Genomic DNA, 16912 nt, shown 5'->3' on the forward strand with positions numbered 1-16912 from the left:
CATGCATACAATCGCACACAGACATACAACCATACACAGCCACACAGGCACACATAAACACACAGCCCAACAACAAATACAAAGGACCCCCATATAGCCTGTTAGGGCAAGTGCTGTTAGCGACCACCTATGAAGGTCGGCACGGCACACAACGGGGTGGGTGACCAGTACCACGCCAGATCGCCTTCGTCTCCCCAGTGGTGACGTTTACACTCTGCACCAAGTACTCATTTGAGGCTGAGTCAACCTAGGGGAGGCCGTGAGCGGGAATCGAACTCGGGTCGCCGGGTTCGTAGCGCAGCGCGTTAACCACTATACTACCCCTCCCCAACAATCACACAGACATACAGCCGAACAATCACAGGCATACAGCCAAACAATCACACGCTGCCCAGCAGACACACAGGCATAGCCCAATATTCACACAGACATACACCCCTACAATCACACATACAACCCAACTATGACACAAAGCACAACAATCACACAGCTCAATAATGGCATTTATATATTGCCCAAAAATCACCTACAGACAGCTCACCAGTCACACATACAGCCGAACAATGTGGTGCAAAGGAACAAACGCAGCTCTTCTAAATACAACTCTTGACTCATGTCTCCCACCTGATCTTTGTAAATGTTATTTCGCAGACATCTCGAGTACAGTAGTTTTGAGGTGGGAATGTAAATTGAGCTGTCCAGATAACCGAACACCTCGTCACCCCCTTCCTGATTCTTACGTATTCATTTTCTGTGTGACAGAATATTGCACGTTATTTATTCTGTAGGCTTTACACATTGTATTTTTCTGTATTCTGGTGGTTCCCAACCGTTATAGACCCGCGGCTCACTATCAAGCCTGAATTAATGTTGTGGAACACCACGTACCAGTAGCTTGTTTTCTCAAAATTTAAACTACAGGGCTCTGAAATCATGCCGGAATTGTTTTAAAGGCCTTAAAAACTAGTACAGTGTATTGCTTTTATTATTCACTAATCAATATAATTGTATGATCCCACTGCCTGTTGGCAGGAGTGGAACTGGGCTGCCTTGTGCTCAACTAGTAGCGATAATTTCAGGGTTATGGCTATAAAGTACTGATTGCCAACAAAACCTTATTTTAAAGCAGCCCTAATTACCCAACATCGTCCAAGGGCGACAGCAGAATTTGGTACCGCTAAAAAAATACTAATTTAAACCTTGTGAACAACGTTTTATTTAGAAAAGCTAATAAGAGTGAATTATTTAAACAGGTCCCTGCAGGGTGGGCTGGTAGGAACATTGGAATTTTTCACTTCGTTAAAGTATTGAAAGGGGACGGACGGACGGACACATTAATCTATTGCAGGCTTGTACACTCAGTTTACAACTTGGTTCCTACCAGTAACAGGTCCCTGCAAGGTGGGCTGGTAGGACAAGTCTCTGCGCTGTCTATTGCTGATTTTACACCCAACAGCACGAGATTTCACTTCGTTAAAGTATTGAAAAGGGACGGACGGACGGACACATTAATCTATTGCAGTCTGGTACACAGTTTACAACTTCGTTCCTACCAGTATAACCAACTTCTGTCATTTCAAATGGTTGTCAAATATCTCACCATTCTTGGCCAACATAAATTAAATGGAACCCCCAAAGTTATTGTCATCTTAGGTTTGGCATCCGAGAAGTGAAAATCCTGGTCTGGGCTCATGGACCAACAGCGCCGCTCGCAGTCTGCCCCGTGTGAGGATTGGTCCAGGCGTGCCGTGTCCCCTCTGGGGAGGGAGCAGCGTGCACGTGGGGGGCCTTGGCCACTGGGGGGCGCTGTTCAATCGCCTAGGTGCTAGGTGCTGTGGAGCTGAGCGTTGCTGCATGTCGTGGTGCTCAACCTCAAGTGAAGTACCTGATCGATAATACAGAGGGTTTTTTTTGGCGGGGGGTGGGGGGGGTTTGGTTGTTAGATCGCGTAAATAAATAAATGTGTCGTTAAACCCGCCACCACCCGACAGCCAACTCGTAAGGGTTGTCACATAAACAGGACGTGGCCAATTCGTCACTAGTACAGCACTAGTGTGTAGTGTAGTGTATAGTAGTGTAGTATACTAGTACAGCACACCGGTGTGTTGGAGAGCCAAGCCACAACATTTACAATCCGAGTACGACGTTTCGCCAGTAATTAAAACTCGCATCAGCAATTGGCATGTTCTGATTACGCAACAAAACTTACTAATTAGCTGTGTCGGGTGGTGGCGGATTTAACGACACGCTTATATAACATCTTCACACCTATATTCTTGGTTCTTTCGGTAAAGTCACGTAGAAGGGAAATAATAAAATTGTTTCCCTTCTACGTGGTGACTTTACCGAAAGAACCAAGAATATGAATCCTGCAGTCACGAAAGCTTTAAATAAAAAAAATCTTCACACCTGTTTTATTGCTAGAAAGTTGAAAACGTATTCATGCGTTTATATATAAGGGGCCGTCCATTAATGACGTCACGCACCTGGGGGGGGGTCAGACATTTGTGACGATGTGTGACGAGGGGGCGGGGTTTGAGAAATGTGACGTCACAGGAAAATGCGCACCCTTAAATAAATATAGACAACACGTTATACTTAATAAAATATACTTTTTAATAAATATTTTCTCCTACAACATCAGAGTGCAGCGCCACATTAAATACGCACTACAATGACACTAGTTTAAAGCGATTTGAAGCATATATATACATTTTTTGGGGGGGGGGCAGAGCTTTGTGACGTCATATTTGAGAGGGGGCTGACTTTTGTGACGCCGTGTGACGAAGAAGGGGGGGGGGGTCAAAAATCGCGTGACGTCATGTATGGACGGCCCCTAACCCAAAAACACCTGCATTATGGATGATATTGGTCGCGAAAGCCTACGTGTTAAACTGAAGTACTTGGTGCGATGTGTAAACATCGCCACTCGGGAGACAAAGGCGGCCGGGCGTGGTGCTGGCCACCCACCCCCTCGTGTACCACAGCGCCGGCCTTCATAGGTGCTCGCTAACAGCACTTGCCCCCAACAGTCTGTTAAGGCTACACGGGGAATCTTTGGCTCGGATGAAGCGATTGCATAACTTGTTGACAGTCTGAGTGGGACCTTGTTGTGCAACGTGGGCATCTGCAGTTTAATTTTAGTGGCCATGCAAATTGGAGGAGTGTCCACCCTCTGCAGTGCATGCTCATGTTGAGGCTGCAAGGAGTGAGCCTTGTGCGAGATGTTTAAATGCCAATCGACCACGTGCAATGGTACTCAAGTCACCAAGTTTATATATTTAAAAAAAACAAGTTTTACATGTACCGTATTGACGTAGAATACCACAATGCAACATATATTTGTGCTTTGCGGGAGGGTATTTAAAATTTGAAGTTTCAGTAAAAGCAAAAAAACCACGATTGCACCGCCGTACAGAAGATTGGGCGCAGCCGACCTGGCGTTGCTCTCTGAATCCGGCCACTTCAGTCCGATTCTCAGCTACGGTTGACTTTCTCGAGTGATATATGAACCGATCCTGGCACCCATGCCCTTCACAAACTTACACCGATTAGCGTGAAGTGTGACCCAGCGTATGCCACACTCGACACGGCGTGGACAGCGCTTTATGCCATCGGTGGATTGTATTATTATTTATAGTAATAAATTCAATCAGTGGATGGACGTGGCGTGTACAATTTGCATTGACTGAAAACACACAATGCCTCGTGCGGCGCATTAATCAACAAGATACCAGACCGCCAACACATTGCACTTAAGCCTTTTGTAGGTACAGGTCATTTCGCCACAATAGTGGTCGCGCTCAATGAAGCCACATCCAACTCTATTAAAGAACGCTTCGCAAGCCCACCCCGTCGTGTACGCAACATGCTGGAAAGCCTTAGAGACTATGCAAACAACCAAAGGTATAATGTAAATATCCAAGGAATAAGAGTACTGTGTATCATGTGTCAGCACTAAAATATCTAATCATGCATTTAAGCTGTCTTAAGATCAGTTAACTTATCTCAAGACATTGGTTAATCATATTTCAAAGGAATTCGTGGAACCTTCTAGATTTGAAGTTTTCGTGACTGCAAGGATCCATATACTCTTTGGTTCTTTCGGTAAAGTCACGTAGGTAAAAAATAAATAAAGATTCAATAAATAAAAATGATGTAATTTAGTTTTTTTCATTTTTGTTTCATTTTATTAAATTTTTAGTTATTTTTTTTACCTACGTGACTTTACCGAAATAACCAAAGAGTATTCGTGGAACCTAATTTGCAAACAAACTATATTGAGGATGCATTGGAATTTTCTACAGTAATTTAGTTATAGATCATGCGAGATTTTGATTATGACACAATGATGCACTCTTGAAAATTATCCCATAGTCTGAAACGTTCTTGACGATGGATTTTTTTAATGCATTGAAGTTACAAAATATGGGTGAGATACAAACGATAACCTTAAAAGGAAGGGCGTTAACTATAAGGCCATCGTTTTTCTTCCCAACACTATACTAATAAAATCACATAATTGGTTCTGCACTTATTTTGCTTACATTTCTGCTCCAAGAAAATGTTTTGAGTGCCATGCAACGAACATTACGTACTTTGAGGGACATTACTGTGGGTGGGAAGATGTTGCTCTGGCTGGTGGACCTGAGGTTCACTTGAAGGGATCAAAAAGGCAGCTCTGTGATATCCACTTCCCGTGACCATTCTTTCACACAAATTGTTAAGCTGCTCTGATCCGAATGGATGCTTCGTCTCATAACACGATACTGAGAGAGACAACGGGTTTTAAAAGTTTATTTGCATATTTAAGCCAAAACATAATCTTCAGATTTCCAGATCGACTGACTTGAACGTTTTGTAGTAAATGTATCCTTTGTGCGCAGGCGAAAGTATCACGCACAGGTGCATCATCCGTGATTACATTGCAAGATAAAGAGGAAGACATTGGTAAAGTCACGTAGGTAAAAAAAAATAGATCACTGCTGTAGTTGTCTCACCTGATAACGATTGCTTGTGTTGCGATCGAAACGTCGTGATCTATTTTTTTTTCTACCTACGTGACTTTACCGAAAGAACCATAGAGTATGGATTCCTGCAGTCACGGAAGGTCACGTAGAATGAGAATAAAATAATACATTGATAAAATAAAATAACACAATAATATTCTCACGACGTTTCCGCCACAACACAAGCGGCCTTCATCAGGTGAAGGGACGAGACTGTCTGGTAGGACAGCGCTGTTATTTTATTTTATCAATTTATTATTGTATTCTCATTCTACGTGACTTTACCGAAAGAACCAAAGAAGATGAATCATTGCAGTCACGAAAGCTTTAAATCGAAATTCAGTCACGGAAGCTTCAAATCAAGAGGAAGACATTGATTAGAGATCATATACGTTTTAAAGACTATAATTTCACTATTTAAAAAAGTACATGGGCTTCCGCAGGACACATCGCTAGAAGGGATGATATGTATGTATGTTGAACTTCTTTCTCACCGTACGTAGCCAACCGTGGTAATCGGAGGTGCGATGGATAAGACTAACGATGGAGTGGCGGCCAAACGATGGAACACGTATGAAATGATGTCCATCCACCACAGGCAGAACAATGCAATCTGCTCACGTGCAATGGCGAGAATGGATTCATGCATCACGACACCCTGAGAGATCGCAACTGCTTAGCGAAGCTTTCAGCCGAAGGTACAGAGTATAGTTCTGTGACGAAATCTCTTTTGCAATGGATATATCAGAAGCCGCAGTTTTTAAAATCTAACATTGATTAAAAAAAAATCAAACGTGAAGTTTATCACGTAGGCTGTAATGTCCAGAATGTCACACAGTGATGCAGCCACAGCTGAAAGCTTCTTCGTGACAGCGTGATTTGCCATCCTCGTGGGCCAGAAAGCATACGGCAGTGCAGGAAGCCTCCTGCCCTTCCACTCCCCTTGTCCACTCCACCTCCCATCTCACATTTCCCTGCAATCCTCCATCCCTCCCACCTTCTGAGTTTCTGCTTCAGTGCACGGGCTGCCCGATCACGTGTTGTAATGAGGTGAGTTATGGATAATTAGCACAGAGCAGTTGCTAGAACGGTGCTTGACACACGGGCTTACGTCCAATGGATTCGTTCATTTATTCGCTTCATGAGACAAAGGGAATGATAACATCAGACTACATTTAATTTTATACTTAATTTTAAAGATTTAATTGAAATCTGAAATTTTAAAAGGTGTAAGCTTTTAATTTGTATGTATCTGAATGACTATATTTGAATATATATTGTGCACATCCATACATTTTATTTTACTACAACAATGTGTGGTCACATGAAAATAAAGTAATACGTATTTTTGTTATTCATTTACCATGTATTTATACTTTATATTCCGAAGCATGGTGCGCTTCTCAGAGAGAAGCAATAAGCATGTGTACCCGATATGCAGACATGACATTTTGATTATTTTGTTGATTTTTAAAGCCACAAACGCAATTGCCTCTGTGGACGAGGCTTACAAATTCAGTTTACCCTTGTGGTGCCTCATCGCGTGACGATCCCAGAACAGGACCATATTGCAGTAGTTGCCTGGCAACCAGGATGGCCATTAATCGGAAATGTGAACTCCATAAAGTAAGGGCAGCATTGCCTGGATTAATAGTCCACTTCGTGAGGAGGAGCTCTGTCCTGCCCTCCTGCAGGCCACCGTGCGACCTTGTCTCTCTTCCTTGTCTTGCTTGGCTATAGCTCGACACGAGATTTGTGTATGTTAATGGTAACATTATCCACGAGTGACAGCACCCGCGCCCGGGACAATTTAGTTGTGTAGATTTAGCCACACCGTTGATTAATGAATTACATTACAGTGCAATAATTAATAACATATTAATCAAAACATGCCCATAAAAAGCCGATTAGAGGGATTTGTAAACCTTCAATTTCCATAGCAGCTGCGTAACACGTGACGTTCGAATCAATGTGAAATACGAATGACTAAGATAAAGTATGGTGAGATAATGAGATGCTACACCTGCTTACCCTTGCAGGTGTCAGGTGATTAGGAAGAGAAAGGTCGCTGCATGTTCGCCAGAACGATGCTACAGGATTTCACACATTCCGTAACCGCCGTGGTGGGGTTCTGACCCCGCTCTAAGCTGTGGAGGTTTGACCCACGGTCAAGTTGATTGTGCATCGTGAGCAGGGTCTATTGCAGCAAGCACAGTGCAAAGAGTGCGCCTGAAGCGGTACAATGCAGAGGGAACAGAGTGCACCTGCAGCAGTATGGTGCAGAGATGTGCTGGGCCGACAGAACCGCACTTTGTTGCCATGGCGACTGCCGGGGCACGAGGACGCGACGCAGCCACGTGGGACCCCCTCCCCGCGCCCTGAGGCGAGGGCGGGGCTCAACAACCGTTGCCGTGACGACGAACGGGCCGGGCGGAGGCAGGTGGGCGGAGGCTTTTTTTTCCTCGTCGTTGCCATAGAGACCCTGGGCGGGGGGGGGGAAGCGGATATGCGCGCCCGCCCGCGCGCGCTCGCGGTGCCGATGCGATAAGGCGGGGCTTACGAATCCGTTGCCACGGAAACCCGCGGCAGGCGTGAGGGCGGGGCGCGGTGACGCGCGCGCGGCGTGGGCGGGGCAGCGGGGCCGTTGCCATTGGCGACGAGCGCGCGGACTCGGCGTATGACGAGGGGGGCGAGGGCGGGGCGAGCGCGCTGCCATGGAGACGGGCGGCCCGCGTGGCGTCAGGTCGGGACGAGGAAGCGGCGCGGGGCGCGTCCCGCGGCTCCATCTTACGTGAGGCGGCGGCGGCGGCGGTGGCGACGAGGCCGAGGCCGAGCTTTCCTTTGCCGGCACTGCCTGTCGCTCGGCCACTCCCCCGCCGGCTCTCCGTGTGAGTAGTCACGTCGTCGCGTACGCGCTGGTTCCCCTGTTTATGCCGCGACCCGACGAGACGCAGAGCGAGGCTTGCCTGGGCCACACTACCCGAGGCGGCCGCTCGGTTCGTTTGGTGTCCCCGTGGGCCCCGTGGCCGTGGTGTGTATAGGTGGAGCGCGGGGGGTCGTGTCTGGTGAGCAAGCAAAGCGGTCTTGTCCGTGGTCAACAGGCGGCCACTGTTCTCGGAGGCCACGCCGACACGTGGCTGCAGTGGCGAGCAGGCCGTGAAGGGATCGGGGAGCACCGATTCGGTCGGCGAAGGGGTTATGTCGAGTGCAGTCAGACAGCAAGGGGTTCAGGTAATGAGAGAGATCGGGTCTCAGGTTGGGAGAAATCGGGCCGACAGGGATCGGACGGGACGGTGCTTGGCCTGAGGCCGTCGGGACCTCGTGGTGCCGGATGAGCGCACACGATATCACATGTGACTTTAATGCCACGATACATCATACCACACGGATTGTCATAACATACTGAAACATTGCGACATAATAGAACACGAATACACTTGAACAACTCAGTAAAACTAGCCAAGTACAAAAAAAACACCAAATACTAAATGCGCCAACATGAACAGTGGTTCGCCCCAAGGTCGAATAGACAGTGGGAGGTTTGCTGTTACACTTTGCCGATGGGTTGGCAAAGCGACTTTAAAGCGAGCCCTTGTTATCGCTGGACTTAATCTCGCCCTGTTGACAAAGCGGTCTGCGAAACGTGTTTGCATAACCCACGGAGAGAGGAGGGAGCGTGGCGGCGGATAGAGGGCAAGAGATCACGAGACCCAGGCGGGGAGAGGCCGCCCCCCATCCAGTTGGCGCCGCGACTGGAGCGGTGTCCTCTGGGAGCTGGTGGTTGTGGCGAATTACCCCGCACACCCACACGTCAATTGGCACCATCGACAAACCATGAATCGCCCCCTTTGTTTTGGTATTTATTGTGTTATTTAAGACAAAGATACCCCAGCTCTCTCTCTCTCTGCCAACTGTATTGCAGCATTTGAAATTAAATGTGAAAAGTAAAGCAAATGAAAATGTGTTCCGCTTAAGATGCCGTTATTCGCCGTTTTCTTGCTTGTGAATGTGAGTATGTTCGGCCGCGAGAGAGGGGCTAGCAGGAGGAAGTGACTGCAATGGCAGGAAGGGCTATGTTGTTGTTGTTGCAGTGTTTTGCTTCGGTGATGCTTTTGCTGTTGCCATCCCGTGCGATGCCACAGCCGCTGGCCATGAACTCCGAGGCTGCCCGTTTGGTTTTGGCTTCACATTCCCCACGTGATGTTCATTAGTCAGTGCCCTCTGCCATAGAAGCACCATCGCGCCCCCCACAACCATCACCCAAGTTATGGCAGTGCACCATTATAACCGCGTATATTGGTGGCCCGGTGATGATTAACGGTTAGAAGTGTTTGTGAAACAATACGGTGTGTGATGTAAACCACGGCACCGTAAAAAGCACGTTCGCAACATGGTATAATAAACAAAGCACAGTGTGGGTACGTGTGAAGTAAATCTCGCAGTTTAAGCAACAGCCACGACACTGTTTTTGGTTCAAACTTAATGCCACCGTGAAAATGAAAGTGCATTTCTAAAAAGAAAAAAAAAATCCCAGCTTGTAAGTCCGTATATATATTAATCTTTGTTAAAGTTTCACGTAACTGCACACATGTAGACTGCGTACAGTGTAATTGATCTACCAGTGACCCGCTATTGTGTGTACATGTGTTAGTGGTGTGTACTGTATCGCAGGCGTGTTTATCATGACAGGCACAGTGTATATTTCCTGAGGCATTGAAGGAGCCGCATGCATCAGCTGTCAGCATCAGACCTGTACGGGCAGGGCTACTGGCATGCCTGGGTAATGGCAACACAGCTTCTCGACACCAATGAGCTGTTTTAACAGATACATACAATTAAGAGATTAAAACCAACATGCAGCCTTCTCCGTTTTTATACATTTTTAATAGTGTTTCTTTCCTGGACAATGTAGTAAGTGTTGTTTTCCTCTTATGGAAACAACACTAAAATAAATATGAGCTGTCACATTAAGTATGTTTGATGTACCATAATGACTAGTGTGCCATTGTGCTTATAGTTTGTTTTTTACTTCAAATGGGTTTCCACTGGTGTTCATACAGTAGTAGTATAGTAGTTTGCAATTTGCGTTGTTCATATTTTTTGTTAAACTTAAATTACTTTTCAAACGCGACTCATTTGGTGGAGTACATTTTCAGCGTTTATTTGCTGCGCTAAGCCGTGCTCATTGTGCAACAACACTGCGTGACAATGCAGGGCCAAAGTACGCTGTGGCTGTATTGTCATTTATGCTCTCGTTGCTCTGCATGCATTGCCCATTGAGCATAACGGAATCATTGAGCCGAGCGCCCAACTCAATGCTCTCTTGTGTGTGCACACGGATGAAATGTCACGGCTTCACTCGGCATGAATGTTCCATTATTCTGGGCTGGCAATCTTGTTCGCCACTGTCGTCCAAACCAGCAATTTTGTATGCACGTACATGCAACCCAGGAGCCTCGTGGCACTATTTGTTAATTTCGTAGATGACTGTGGGAAGGTGTTTTGGGTTCTCTCCTCCACACTCAGAATGCATAGGCTCCATGCTTGCATGCAGAGTGGATGTAATTTATTGGTTTTGCACACAGTACACGTGTAAAGGTTTTTAAGAACTTTTCGTATGACGAAATGTTGTTCAAACTTGAAAAAATAACAGTGAAGCAATATTTAGATTTTTTTTTTAGGAGTGACTATTACTTTTAGCGGATATCGGAGTTACCTGCCAAAGTTTGACACTCTTTGGCAAATTGTTATTGTGATGTTTTAAATGGAGAGCACCAACTATCAGATGTATGGCATGATTGTATGCAACAATGAAAGCAGAGCATACACCCAATAGATTTAGCATCTAGATAACATGGTTGCAACGTCTAGATAGCACTTTGCTTGAGTGCCACTCACCAGCATCACCATAACTATACGGTAAACATTCTATTTCTGGCCATCATTGGAAAACTGTCTGACGTTGGCAATGTGCTGATGGGTGAGTTTGCAGCTGACACGGAGACACTTTTATGATTCATGGCTGTGTCCTGTCCAGAACAAGACCCATGAGGTTCACTCTTTTGCAGGCATACCAGTCTTTAGAAGCCAGCGTCATGTTTCAGACCTAGAAATAAACTGGACATACACTAACTGTTTCTTACTCGGCAAGGCTCTGAAACGAATGTTAAATGGTGTAGCTTTGCATCAGTTGGAATGTTCCAAATATAGTTCTGATAACATAACTTGGACTGTGCTGCTGAGTGTTGGAAAACGTGTTTAAATGATGCAGTGTGGAGAGGAGGCCATGGGTTGTCAACTGCTTCAGAATTGCTGATGAGTTGGAGAGGGTGCGTGGCCTGGCAATGGGGGTGGGGATGTCATCTGTTGGATAAAGTGGAAATACTGCTCCGAAATGGACGATGTTCCCACTTGACAGTTCTTACATCTGTGTATTGGTGTATTTTAAAAGTTTGGCAGTCTTCGGTGACCATCCGTTTCGCAAATGGAGTTGCAGAGTTGCATAGCGAAGCCTTTTATGTCTTTGTAGTCATACTCTTATAGAGATTACTACTTTGCATTTAAGCCTAATTGTGGCAGTGTCATCAGTATTAAAGGAAAGACGGACCGTGACAAAGTTAACTGCACTTCTTTGTTCAGTCATTAACATGGTTGGGGACACGGTATCAACCTTTTAACTTGGGTCTGCCTGCAGTGATCTGCAGCATCCCACACGGTGCTGACCAGGAATGCTGGAAGCTCACATGAGTGGAATGTCATACCCATCTGTGAAGGGCACAGGCTCTCTGTCCTACTTGGTTTTGTTTATGTCCTAAGTGTTGCAGTATCTTATCTATACACAATATTAATACCTATAGTGTTGTGTTCAGTAAACAAAATGGTCTGTACCGTTGAGTTGTGCTTTCATCAATATAGTTCTGACCCACATATTCACGCTCTGTTGGTTATGGGGAGGTGTTTGATCAACTTCATCACATTGGTCAGTGTGGTGATCATCGTCACAGTTTGATGATTACATTTGAAAACACATCGACTCTGCCACAGGTACATATCAGTACATTGATATACATTGTTGACTACTAGAAAAGTAGCATTGTATTTATATGTATTTGGTAAATAGTATGTTTGGGATGACTGAGGTGAGAAAATTGGCTTCATTGAAACCAATTCTCGTGCACTCTCACTTGCTGTTCGGTATGATTTGATGGAATCACTTTGTGTGTGTGGTGGTGCGTGCAGACATCTGAATACAAGTATCATCTGGTGAAATTATATGAATGGATGACAGCCTTTCCTTTGTGTAACGTAGTTAACCCTAAGTGGATTAGATTATGAGTTTACTCAGGACTTGGCCTGTATGGCAATTTAAGAGAGTGGCCTTGGGAAAGTCCGGGAAAGTGATGCTGAAACTCATCGTTTCAGTCTTAGTTTCCAGACTGTGCACTCGTCAAGTGGGACTTTACACTATCCTCCCACGTTTGGATCGGTAATTAGTTGTAAAGGGTGAAGCGTGACCAACAATCAGCCTGCCGTGTGAAGTGCCCCTTGTTAACTACCACTACTCCATGGAGATGTTTGTTGGTAAGTTTAAACTTAGCCAGGAGGCGCACAGAAAATGCAAGTGGGCAGCTGCTCCTATTAGAAAGAATAATTGCCTCGTGAGCATTCTCCTTTCTGTTAAGTTTAAAGAGGGAAAAACCTCCTTATTGAAATGGTCAGCACCCCACACTAAAAACTCGGCCACCTGAGTTCATTTCCTTTCCATGGCTAGTGGCGAGTGACATCTGAACCAGTCCTGTGCAGCTCCCTTTCACAAACTAGCACAAGCCAACGTGGTTGAAGTGTTTCAAATAGCTCCTCGATCAACATGGTGTGAGGAGGCTTTCACCCAGCAAAGGGCTGTTAACGATTATTATTTCGTTTATAAAGTCAGTGCTTCTTTATTACCTGATTTACAATGAGACTCTGTGCTCACCGCTCGCCTAAACCGCACACTTGGTTCATTGTGGGTACACGAATGGGGGCCTTTACCATATTGTCTAAATTGACTTCTGTGTGAGACACCACGTAATGGTTACATTTGGCAGTGTGGCTTAACTACATTGACCAACACAAGCATTTTAGGTTACACCCCCAGAGTAGGCCTCCAGTGAAGACTCTAATGAATAAATATACCTTCTGTGAAGAAAACAGTTTTAACACACACAAAGCTACCATAATTTTTGTACATTTTATTATGATTATATGTAAGACATGAAATGTTAAAGAACTCCTAAACACGCTCTGCTTTTAAAGGGTTTACAAACATGAAACCCATCTACAAAATCAATGTAAAGTGTACTTTAAATCAATACCTTTATCAATTTGTCTAGGGAACTAACATAATTGTCAGAGAAGGGAATATTACATTACACGGGAAGACACAAGTAGATTGGGAGAAAATGAGATATATGATGAGATATCTGCAAGGCCCATCTAAAGTGAATTTCGTGTGTAGCTGTATTTCTGGAAGAGCCTTCTGAGTAAATAATGCTGCTTTACAAGTACCATTTGTTTAAGCCTTCTCAATATATCTGTGAAACTGGTGTAATGGACCAAATTGTATATATATTGTACTCACCTCAAAGTACGATTTTTTTTCCCTAAACCTTTTCGTCAATGTTTTAGTGAGTGAAAGAGGCAGGGCTTTTTTTTTTTAACTGTTCTTAATAATAACAAGAACTAAACATCACGCATATGCATGGGTACTGTAATGATTGCCAACATGATGAGGTGTACAACTTAGATTATGTAAGATGGTGCATTATGTAGGTGGTCACAAGATTTAGTGTAGTGGTGTCATGAGGAGGCGAGGCATGTGACATCATCGCCTTGGCTGAAAAGACTGCTATTTTTTACACACTTTTATTTAACACCAGGTTTCGGGCAACCCTCTGATCAATTTGGCTGGACTGTATTTGTATAGGCCAAGTCCATAATAACAAGATAACTTAGTACTAAAATTACATTTAATTCTTGTAAAGCGCTTGGACAAAAGCGCTTTATAAAATCCTAGATAAGATATTGGAGCATGTTTATGAGCGTTATTGCTCCTCCATGTCACAGGCAGACAAATGAAGAGATTAATTGATGCTTTCAACCTTAGTTGGAAAGTGCTAAAAAGCACTATACCAATGTGGCTAAAGACGAATACTGTAAGTTGAATCCTTGTATATTACCGGCTATGACATGGATCAGAAACATGGACAATGATGGAAGACGATGATGGAACAAAAGCTCAAAAGTATGCATAGAAGCCGAGAGATGTCCATGCTTGGAATTCCAATGAGACATTGGGAGAGTACACATTTATTAGGTAACCTCTATGCAAGTTCGAGGCATCTTGACTGCGAGTACAAGTTAATGGCCTGGTGCAGGACGGTGACTAGAAGAGAAGGTGACCAGTAGTCAAGACTAATGATAGTGTAACAGCTTTGAGAGTGCTAGATGGAATGTTACATTCATTGCAAAACCGTGAGAAATGGCAATGGTTTGGCAAGACCTTGATCCAGCCGGTGGATTAACTTTGACCTCACGTGTTATACAAAATAGCACATTTTGTATCATGGCAATGTGGGAACGGGAAGTGTGAGAAGCAACAGCATGGTTTGAGGAAGAGGTGCGGATGTGAGGGGATGAGCATCGGGGTGCAGGGAGTACTCCCCCCCCCACCATATTCAGCACTGTCCATTGTTCTGCCTTGCAGCTCTGTGCTGTAGACATTTTAGGAATAGCTTGCCTTTTAACATCGTCCTAATTTTGACGTATAATGTGCTCTAATTGGTAATGAAGTGGTTTTTTGCTGTTGTGTTGTGGTAGATCATTGGCAACTGAGAAGTGAATTAGTTTGGCAACACGGCTTGTTGAAGTACTATCTTGTGCTGTATAATTAAGTTATTTCTTGGAATATTGATTTTAAGCTTTCGTGACTGCAGGAATCCATACTCTTTGGTTCTTTCGGTAAAGTCACGTAGTGTAGAAAAAATAATAGAGCACGACGTTTCGATCCAACGCAAGCAATCGTCATCAAAGAGTATTATTTATTGGAAACCAACACTGCCACCAGAGCTTACGTGTGCTTAGCCTGGGAGCCTCTTGATTTGCATGAATAGTCTGTATAAACACGCACAGGTTTTCAGACTTGTATAATGTAAGTCAAACTGTCTGTTCAAACATGCAGAGGTTTTCAGACTTGTATAATGCAAGTCAAACAGTTGAAGTGTACTTTTAATATGCCCTTGTCCAAATACCTCTAGCGAGTGAATGGCGCACTTGGTGGTCCTACAGAGGTGAGACCCTTTGGCATCATACACCGGGAGGATGGAGCACGCAGTCACTGCACAATTTGGTCAAATACAATAAATTCGCCTACATAAACAAGGTGTGGAACAGGTGACAGTATGCCAAGTGCACAGTTACTGCAGGTCTCTTTGTTTGGTAAAACAGCAACTACGTCTTTTCCAGATACAGAACTTCCTTTGCTGGCTGGTACGGATACGGTGAGAGGCTGAGACCATGCTAAGTTGTCAAATGAGCCCGCTGGATAGTCACCTACGGCTAATTGCGTCTGCGTTTCCCAGTGGCGGCTTGAGTGGGCCCACCAAACTCCATTGTGCGATGTGCATAAGATGGGAGGTTTCCTTCCTTCCCTGGATCTTTGGCTGCCAGTGCGAGCACGTGACATCTCCCCACCTTGTCGTGTATGTCAGAGCACTCAGGAGGCACAATGCTGCGCCCATTGTTTATGATGTTTGTTAGGTGTTTCACCGTTGAACTTTTACCCTCGTAATCATGTGGTCGTTTGAGAGCATTGTACAGAGGGCGTGACAAGTTTGATTCCGCGCAGCTTATCTTTGTTTGAAAAAGAAAATGTTGCTTTTCCTTTGCCCAGGTCCAGTCGTTCCACTCGTTGTTATTGTATATAACATTGGGTTGTTGTAGTCGGCTCACACGTTTTTGTCTGTCACCATGGTTTACCCCATGGTTGCTGTTTTTTTCGCCGTTCAAAATTGATACGACGTGTCCGGGTGGGAACGAAGTGCGGCACGTTTTGTTGTAACAAGAAAATAAGCGTGAGCAATGGATGCCTTTTTTTTAAAGTTCTCCTTGGTTTTGTGTGCTGACATAAAGATAGTGGGTTGGTCTATGGACTTTACAACTTACCTGGTGCGGTGTGTAAACATCAGTACTTGAAACCAAAGTGCTTGAATGTGGACCTGGCCACGCCACCCCATTGCGTGCCATGCCCAGCTTTTAGGCACTTGTAAACGGCACGCGCGCGAAACCAGTCTGCATGGCAAAATATTATACTTTTTGTGGGTGATTCGGAACAGTATGGGCAACTCGAGATGGTTTAAAGGGTACTACGTGGAGGTAGAACATCCTTAAGAAAGCTCGCAATATATTAACACATTTCCCAGAGGAGAGCCTGAGAAGATAAGCACTTCCTGCACGAATGGAGCAATGTTGTTGTCATGGTTACCCTGGCAATTAGCTGGTTGCTACTGGCCGAGGTGATGGAGCGCTTGCTGAGTGCGGGCTTCATGCATTGTCCACACTCCTGATTGCATGGCACGGGAATCGAAAACTCCACGCCACTGCACATTATATTACGTGTTTAATGCTGTAGGAAACAACGAAAAACCACCTTTTCTTAAGAAATGACAGGACACTTTCAGGAATGCATTTCGTTCGCCGGGGTTGCTTTGTTTGCCTCTTTTTGGCGTACTTTTATGCACGCTGACGTTTTATAATATGTGGGCAATATATCTTTGCGTGGTTAGACATTAGAGCCTCCAGATATATTTGTAAAAAAAAAAACACTTCATCTGAAGCCATGTGTAGTTTGAAAATGTATTTCATTA

At 44.7% G+C, this 16912-nt stretch overlaps 1 protein-coding gene across 1 annotated transcript in view; it reads left to right on the forward strand.

Annotated features, from left to right (window-relative positions):
- Positions 1–7699: 7699 nt before the first annotated feature.
- FOXN3 (forkhead box N3) overlaps positions 7700–16912 on the forward strand; it is a 35002-nt gene continuing 25789 nt past the window's right edge. The window contains exon 1 of the mRNA XM_032947640.2: positions 7700–7897. The gene's annotated coding sequence lies outside the window, so the exon portion shown is untranslated. The remainder of the gene's footprint in view (positions 7898–16912) is intronic.

This window comes from Petromyzon marinus, chromosome 6 (genome assembly GCF_048934315.1).
Source record: "Petromyzon marinus isolate PM22_M1 ecotype Great Lakes invasive population chromosome 6, UKy_Petmar_22M1.pri1.0, whole genome shotgun sequence".
Lineage (NCBI taxonomy): Eukaryota > Metazoa > Chordata > Hyperoartia > Petromyzontiformes > Petromyzontidae > Petromyzon > Petromyzon marinus.